The following is a 9,760-nucleotide window of genomic DNA, read 5'->3' on the forward strand; positions in this document are numbered from 1 at the left end:
GAAACTTGCTCTTTTATACCACTTTATTTTTGTCAGGAACTCATGGTGACCTTTGTTTTATCTCTTCCAAGTTCTTCTTTTGTATAAGATTTCGACTTACTGCCTCATATTTAATTATTTTATCTCTTCCAATTTCTTCCATTTTTTTCTTAAAATAACAATGGTGTTTTATCTCTTCCGATTTCTTCTTTTTCATCAGATTCCGACTTAATAACGCATATTTAATTGTTTTATCTCTTCCAGTATCTTTTTTCGTATCCTTTTCTATTTCTTGATTCTTATGTTCCATTTTCTATTTTTTTATAGTGTCACCAATGATATTTTCTTGGATATGGACAGACTGTTGGACCCAGTTCTTTGTTTACATTTATATTAGTTTTGGGTAGAATGTGGGTTACAAAAGAACCTAATTAATTTGGTATAAACTATTAACGAGGAAATCTCTATTCATTTTAAATTTTCCATATATTTTTTTAATGATTTATGGATTATCCATTGAACATGTAAGCATTTACATTTTCAGGGGGATTTCCTCCCATTTCTTGGCTTATTCCTTCGTCTTCTTCTGGAGCATAGGTACACCACTATTCTAAGGCAGAAAAACTTACATGATGTCAAACTAAGCTTATGCCAGAGTCAGACTAATATATTTCCTTTTGGATCTTTTTGCAGAGATTAAATGATGATCAACCAAATATTTTTCATTAAGATCAATTGGATATGAAAATAAATAAAATCCTTAAAGTGATTATTGTCCAAATCAAATATCAGGTACGTTGCTTGTGACTTTATTATAACGGAGCTTTTCGTGACTTACATTAGTCGTCATTCGTTCTGCAAAATGCATTATGACTTGAAATTTGATTTGTATGGTTCCTCAAATTAGTCTTCGCATGTAATTTAGTCTAAAATCTCCATTTTAAGAAGACTCTTTTGCCAAATTCACTTTCGGATCTTTTTTTTTGTTTTATTTTGTTGATCATACCTCTGAATATTGCTACTCACTTGGAATATGTTATATGTATGTCTTCTATCTCCGGTTCCTTTTATATTTTTCCATGGATCATGAGAGAATGTCTTTCTTCCTTTTTCTTTTTTGTATGCTCATATTGTTTACCTCAACCTGGTGTTGGCATTTATTTCTTCTTCAAAACAGGGTTAAGTAAATTTTGAGTGTTATAGATGATTACAATAACTTTCTATTTGTTGTGCTTATGACACAATCACATCTATCCATTTTTCTGATTATGCCTCTCAGAATTAAATACATGCGCACATATTTATATGTCTCCGGTGTAATACACACACATCTACGTTTGTCAAGGATGTAAAAGAAAGATGGGACTCAGTCATGCAAACAGAAAACCAAAACCTCCACGTACAATGGATGTCATAAAAAAGAGCACATGAACTGAGAGCATAACATAGTTGTAAAATTTGAACTTCAAATGATTCATTTTTTTTTGTATTGGTTTCTTTTTCATTTTGTGGATGTTCTGTATATGTCAACAACTCTTTGTGACTGATACATTTGATTTATGTGTTGAAAGATTTTTGTCGCGTCTTTCAGATGCAATTGAAACAATTAGTGACCTTTGTTTTATCTCTTCCAATTTCTTCTTCCGTATAATATTTTGACTTAATGGCACATATTTAATTGTTTTATATCTTCCAATTTCTTCCAAATTTTTTCTGAAAATAACAATGGTGTTTTATGTCTTCCAATTTCTTTTTCCATATCAGGTTCCGACTTAAATGCGCATATTTAATTATTTTATCTCTTCCAATTTCTTCTTCCGTATCCTTTTCCATTTTTTAATTTTTATGTTGTAGTGGCATCAATGATATTGTTTTAGATATGGACAGACTGTTGGACTCAGTTCTTTGTTTACATCTATAATGCGGGTTACATAAAAACACAATTAACTTTGTATAAAATATGAACGAGGAAATCTATCCTCACCTCAACTTCCCATATTTTTTTTAAATAATTTTTGGCTTATCCCTTTAACATGTAACCCTTTATATTTTCAGGGGGATTTCCTCCCATTTTTTGGCTTATCCCTTCAACTGTTTCCGGGGCATAGTTACACCACTATTTTGAGGCAATAAAACTTACATTATGTGAAACTAAGCTTATGCCAGAGCCAAACTAATAGTTTCCCTTTTGGCTATTTTTTCGGAAGATTGAATGATGATAAGCAAAATATTTTGTACTAAAATCAGTTGGATATGAAAATAAAAATAAAATCCTTAAAATGATTATTGTCTAATTGAAATATCAGATACGCTGCTCGTGATTTAGTTATAACGGAACTTTTCGTGACTTACATAAGTCGTTGTTCGTTCTGCAACATGGGTCCCTCAAATTAGTCTTGGTATGGAATTTAGTCTAAAACCTCCATTTTAAGAAGACTCTTTTGCGAAACTCATCCAAACCTGAAACTTGGCACTTTAGATATAGGATTATACCAAGATTCGTGTACAATAGCCTAACCGAACCCAACTTAACCAAAATCTCACGTGTGGACATGAGTGTATGGCCTCTCTGTTGAACGTTATTATTTTTGTGTGTTTGCAGGCAATAAACACTTCCCGAAGCTGAACCCAAGGCGGGTCAGTCTAAGGTGCACAAAAAATGCAGCTAAGAAGAAAATGATTAGAGGAAAGTACAAAAACAAAAAATAATCATTGAAGTGGTGTAGTAGTCACAAGCAAGAGAAGATTACTACAGTAAACGATCAGGAAAAACAAATGTAGATTACCACTTCCTCCCTTGCGCCAATTTTGGTAGATTATATAAACGTATAGATCACATTCTCATTTTTGACTGTATACACAACTTCAGAACTTATGCTACACTTTTCTTAAATTGTATATATTGCAACATTTGTACCTCATCTGGAACAGTTTGTTTAATAAAGATTTGCTATTGCTAAGTGATTGAAAACCGTGGTCAACAATTGGGCTCGATACTAATATGGAAAATCATATTCTGATGTGCCGGAAATTTAGACATGTCATGCTAGGTGGAGATAAACCCAATCCGATTCACGATCAACCACGAAAAAGAACATTATAATGCAAGTGGTAGAATGAATTTATGTTAGGATGTGAATACAAATTGATTTGATATTGCGCACCGGGAAGGCCACAGACTTTTTTGTCTACAATCCGACGATTTTCTTTGATGCTGTACGACTATGATATGTATGGAAGAATGCTGCATTACCTGTATAAACACAAGTGGCAGTTCATGATCAACCACGAAAAAGAATATTATGATGCAAGTAGATAGTGTGTGTTCGAGGAGCATTTATGGAAGGATATGAATACAAATTGACTTGATAGTGTGTGGTCGAGGCATGGTAGATACAGACTTTTCTGTCCACATTCCGACGAATTGTCTTTGATGCTATGCTGGACGATTACGATGTATGGAAGAATGGTTTATTACTTAGACAAACAAAATTCAAATTCATGATCAACCAAGAAAAGGAAGTTGCAGGATGTGAATACAAATTGACTTGATAGTGCGTTCGGGTCTACCTTCGACAAATTGTCTTTGATGCTATGCAGGACGATTACTATGTATGGAGGAATGGTTTATTTTATAGAGACAAAAACAACTCAATTCATGATCCACCACTAAAAGGAATATTATGATTCAAGTGGCAGGATGCATTTATGTAAAGATGTGAATGTAAATTGCATTCCGACGAATTTTCTTTGATGTTGTACGACTAAGATATGTATGGAAGAACGCATTATTACACAGAGAAACACAATTCGATTCATGTCATTTCAAAATCAACCACGAAAAAGAATATTATGATATATGCAAGTTGCAGAATGCATTATGGACTGACGCTATGGTGTTTTTGTATACATCCTGACGATTTGTCTTTGATGCTGGACGATTACGATGTTCTATTACGTGGAGACAAACACAATTAAAATGAATGATAAGTTGAATGTCGTTATTCAGTGAACAACAATGCAAGTTGCAGGTACTTGTAAGGTTATTATGATTCTTTTGATGTTTTCTATGATTACAATAGTCTTTATTGCTTACTATCCCAACGCTTTGTTTTCAATGCCATACAAAATATCGAAGGCTTTATTCAAGACAGCATATATTCTTACAGATGAAGCTTCCATATTTCATCTGTTTACGAAAAGTTAATATGCCAAGCTTTGTTTTAAATGCATGATAGCGAAGGTTGTTCCCCCACTGCGATGACTTTGGGCTAGGGAAAGACTTACGTAACTAATGATTTTTACGGCTAGAACTGCTGCTCATAGATCAACTATTTTTGTGGCATAGTTGATCGATTTTATTTGTCCTCCAAACTTTTACCCATCAGATGTCACTAATCTACAAATATTTCAGGTGAGATAAAGTCGAGGATAAAACACATAACGAAATCGATGAATCAAAAGCTTAGTTATTTTTGAGCATAAAAATAAAAATGATACTTCTGAAAGTAAAAGTCTTGCAAATTAAAATATGCAAAATATGGTGAATCCTGATATTTTTAAACGCTGATTCACAGAATATGAACCATATTATTGGGCCTCGAGGAAAGTTTTGGGGACTAGCTAAATGACAAAACCAGATTTTAATATCCTAAATGAGATAGGGGGAGATCCTATCCATATAGAAAATCAAGAATATCCTTATCCACATAGCACGGGTGGAACAAAGTTTCAAAACAGATTGCAACAATGCTGCTCTTTTGCGAAAGTAGACGTTGTAAATTCGCGTAACAGTGACTTTCCCGGTGCAAATATTCAGTTGCAGCAGCTTCAAGTCCACACTTTTTGTTTTTGTTTTGATTACATGATTAGGTTTGATTTGATGAACTAAGAAATTTCAAAAGTAGGCTTAGAACTTAATACGGTTGGATATCCTAACCGTAAACCAATTAAGCAGAAAATTTGTACGGTTTGGAAAATATGAACTCTCAACTGTATTTATGGTTTACGGTTAGGAAACACAACCGTATTTTGAATTTTGAATTTTTTTTTTAAATTTTCCCTGAATGTGCCTACGGCGGGGAAACCATGAATTCTCGAAGGTATTTATGATTTACATATAGGAAACCCAGCCTATTTCACATTTTTCAATTTTTTTAAAAATTTTCCAACCATAAATTACCTTGGATCTATCTACGGTTGCGAAAATAAGAACTCCCAACTATATATTATATCACAGGTTGGGTTTTGCCACCGTAAGTTCCATCAGGAAGAATCTTATGACAATTACGATATCCTTTCATAAATGCTCCTGGAACACACACTATCTACTTGCATCATAATATTCTTTTTCGTGGTTGATCATGAACTGCCACTTGTGTTTATACACGTAATGCAGCATTCAAACACGAAAAATTATCATAAGACTCTTTTTCGTGGTTAATCATGGATGGGTTGATGTTTGTCTCTACGTAACAACCCATTCTCCCATACGTCGTAATTGCACAGCATCAAAGACAAATCGTCGGAATGTAGACAAAAAAAAGTCTGTAGCATGCCATGAATGCATTCGGCAACTTGCATCATATTATTCTTTTTCATGGTTGATCATGAATTGAATTGTGTTTGTCTCTGTGTAATAAAGCGTTCTTCCATACATATCGTAGTCGTAAAACAACAAAGAGTGTTTGTCTCTGTGTAATAATGAGCTCTTCCATACATATCCTAGTCGTACAACATCAAAGAAAAATCGTCGGAATGCAATTTACATTCACATCTTTACATAAACGCATCTTGCCACTTGAATCATAACATTCCTTTTAGTGGTTGATCATGAACTGCCACTTGTGTTTATACAGGTAATGCAGCATTCTTCCATACATATCATAGTCGTACATCATCAAAGAAAATCGTCGGATTGTAGACAAAAAAAGTATGTGGCCTTCCCGGTGCCAAATATCAAGTCAATTTGTATTCACATCATAACATAAATTCATTCTACCACTTGCATGATAATGTTCTTTTACGTGGTTGATCGTGAATCGGATTGGGTTTATCTCCACCTAGCATGACATGTCTAAATTTCTGGCACATCACAATATGGCACGTAGCACACTTAACACGTCACTTTGAGGGTGGCTTGTGTTGCACCATTGAGTCATGCTTACTTAAACGCATCCTACACTTGCATATGTCATAATATTGTGTTTCTCTGCGTAGGAAACTATTCTATCATATGTACATATCATAATCGGGCTCATCAAAGACAAATCGAGGGATTGTAGACAAAAAAAAGTCTGTAGCGTGCCCGGTACGCTGTACCCAGTCAATTCGTATTCACATCCTTAAATGCATTCTGCAGCTTGCATTTTCATATTTCCTTTTCGTGGTTGATCAGTAAAATTGATTTGTGTTGTCTTTGTGTAATTAAGCATATTAGTCCATATAGTATATATCGTATTAGTGAGAAAAGTCTTTTGTATGGGCAACTCCTATAAATTAAGGAGCATCCACATATATATATATATATATGAACTCTCAACAAAAAGTGGATCTAAAACCCACAAGGGTGAAAAATCAAAAAAAAGATTTAACCATCCGCTAATGAAGTGATCGGATTCAAAATTTTGACATTATGAGTTACATAACCGTTATATAATACAGCAACGTTTATTAGCCTAATTACTTCTTTTAAGAAAAATAAAAACTCTGACTTAATGACCGATGAGGAAAAAAAAATATGTCTGGATACTACTTAATATACGGATGGGGTATCCAGTCATCCTATGACCGGATGGCCTCTCCATAACTATCTTCACATATTTGATTTCTTAACTTCATAAATATATGATGTCAGGATCATCCATAATTACAGTTTTTGGTTCATAAAATGTGGATCATCACAAAGATGTGGATGATTTTTTGCTTCATCTGAGTTACTCCAAGCGTGAAATTTTTTATGGTCCAACAATGCGTTGCTGATTGAAAAGAAAAAAGCTTTTCTTTGTACGAATTAGGCGAATGAGTCGTGTAAAAGAATGTAAGGTTCTGTACGACCAAAGTTTGGCGTGAAGTAATAGTTTATTCTCTTAGAACCCAGTTGAGTGTTTTAAGAAAAATACTAATTTGTTGCTTTTTTTGTGAATGAAATTTATTAGTCCCACCACACCACACGGTGGAGTTTTTTCTTTTTAGTTGTTTTAAGAGAGTATATAAGCTTTTTAGTCCCATATAGGGGAGTTCTTCTTACGTTGTATAATTTCATTATATAAACAAATTTATCTACTTTTGTAAAACTTATGGAAAAGGGGTTTCTCTATATTTTAGAGAGACCCCAACGGAAAATATATATTGTCTTCTTTAACGTACGCGATTTTCCTTAAGGGTTTTTCGGAATTGTCAACCTCAAGTTGAGCATCTACTACATATGCTAATAGTATGTAGTAGGATATTTTACCCTGGAGATATCCGTGATGTGAAGGCTGTAGCATCACTCTTGAGTGTAGCCGTGCGCTAATGTTTTAAGGGAAGCGTGTTGGACACGTGATTTACTCTGTTTTTTCCAAAGTTTTGTCTTGTTGTTGTTGAGGAAATCTCGGGAGCTCGTCCGTTTCATTGAAATCGATCACTTCCATTATATAGGAGCTAAGTATCAATAACTTTTGCTTATTTTATTTTTCTTTGTTTTTGATTATTGAACCCGACGATCTTAAGACATTACTATTAGGCTAAGTTGGTAGCTTAAGGCTATAAACTAAAAAAATGTGTAGATTTCCTTGATTTGTATGCACTTGTGAGAAGAATTACTTCTGTCAAGATGTTATTTGATATTGCTGCCATAAACAAATTGGAGATACATCATATGGATGTTAAGATAGCTTTTCTAAAACCGTGAATTAGATAAAGAAATTTGCATAAACCAACTTGAGGACTTTGTGGTGGATTTAAGTTAATCACGAATCAATCACTTCCATTCCAAAGGAGCTAAGTATCGATAACTTTTGCTTATTTGATTTTTCTTTGCTTTTTTGATTATTGCATCCAACAATAGCTTCACACTAATTTGTCAAGGCTTGATAGAATACCATCAACTCACCTCAATTAAGTTTAATATACAAACCTAAACGAAAATCCGTCAGGGTTAGGATATGCAACCTGCGAGGAATTTAATCTCCTTTCCAAAAGAATTGTAATGACACAATTATTTTAAGGATTCTAAAATGCATAAATACTAAGATCTTAAAATAAGTAATTAAAACGAACATAAAAAGAAGGAAAAAAAAGAATCAATCACACTAGAGGCAATATTTGTATATGGTGAGATTGGGTAATACCCATATTAATTGAGGTATACCAAATAAGATAAAATAGGGTCTTTATAAAGTAAAACCAAAAACCTCTGAACCATATATTTTTGAAACTGGCTGAATTTCCCTTGGTTAACCTATTTAATTCATTAATCTAGTTCGATTGATTAGTTGAATAAAGAGTTATGAATCTTGTTTTGGCTAAATTGAACTTTTTTGTTGGAAGATTATTGAGGATTTTATGTAATGAAAATGAAATTACACTACCAAAAAGTTCTAAGAATGGGATTGCACAGTTGTTAATGGTTTCATTCTCCTAATTACATAAAAGGTCAACAATTTTGGATATCACAGATTAAAAGTTGGCATGTTCGACTGAAAACAATGCACGCCGACCAAGGACATCCATAATTTAGTTCATGAAAAATCGGCATGTGATAGACATTTTTTTTTGTCTACGATGTCCTTAATTTTCTGTTGGTACTCGATTTTCTTTATCTATTATGGTGTTTTATGTGTGTGTAGGTATTTTAGGGCAATAAACATTTTTGGAAAAATCGGCTTGAAAAGTTGACTAAAATTTATGTGGTAAAATTTATTTATGCAATTCTTTTATGATTATTTGCACCGAAAGTTATGTGGTAAAATTTATTTAAATTTATTTATGCAATTCTTTTATGATTATTTGCACTGAATGAAAATTGAGTAAATGATTTTTACTAATCAATTGTGTTTTTCTTGATGAAGTATGCTTAGTATATTTCTTTTGATACTTCATGCTTGTGGTTAACAATGGATGTTTTGAAAATCTAATTTAAGCAATGATTATAATCACAATTTCTTTTGATTGGAGTTATATTGTCTAGAATGTCATGATAAGAATTATCATTGAAACACATGAATTTGGTGAATGGTGAAATCCTGAACCCTGATCTCTCTATAATTTTCACAACACTTTTTGTTTAAGTTTGCCATAGTTTAGTCTTAAAATTTAAACCTAAAATCACTGCTTTCACAAGTCTCAACGAACTATTTTACTTACCACTTCTACAATCACTTGTAAAATCTCATCAACATGTTTACTAAAACATAGCATACCGACCAAACATAGTCGACATGCTCCCCTGAAACAAATCGCGCCGACCAAATATTATCGGCATGCTTGACTGAAACAGAATATGCCGACCAAATACTAGTTTTTTCATTTGCAATCATTATGGTAAAAATGCATCACGTTGATGACTGTCTATTAGTCGTCATTTTTTTTTACAAAACCATGACGACCAACAACAAAATTGGACAAAGGAAATCTTTTTTTTTTTTGGAAGTTATTAATCGTCAAGATTTTGCTTTTCAAAACCTAACGACTAGTCATACTAAACTAGTCGTCAACATTTAGGAATGAAGACCATGACGACCCTGTGAATGTTACTTTCAGAAATAAAACTCTTTAAAAAGTCGTCACGCTATTCATC

At 33.2% G+C, this 9,760-nt stretch overlaps 1 long non-coding RNA gene across 1 annotated transcript; it reads left to right on the top strand.

The window, feature by feature from the left end:
- Nucleotides 1–326: 326 nt before the first annotated feature.
- LOC113329472 lies at nt 327–3,564 on the top strand. Its single transcript, XR_003349902.1, has 3 exons — nt 327–576; nt 673–771; nt 2,582–3,564. It is a non-coding gene; the product is annotated as an uncharacterized LOC113329472 (long non-coding RNA).
- The last annotated feature ends 6,196 nt before the right edge of the window (nt 3,565–9,760 follow it).

This window comes from Papaver somniferum, unplaced genomic scaffold, assembly GCF_003573695.1.
Source record: "Papaver somniferum cultivar HN1 unplaced genomic scaffold, ASM357369v1 unplaced-scaffold_117, whole genome shotgun sequence".
Taxonomy (NCBI): domain Eukaryota; kingdom Viridiplantae; phylum Streptophyta; class Magnoliopsida; order Ranunculales; family Papaveraceae; genus Papaver; species Papaver somniferum.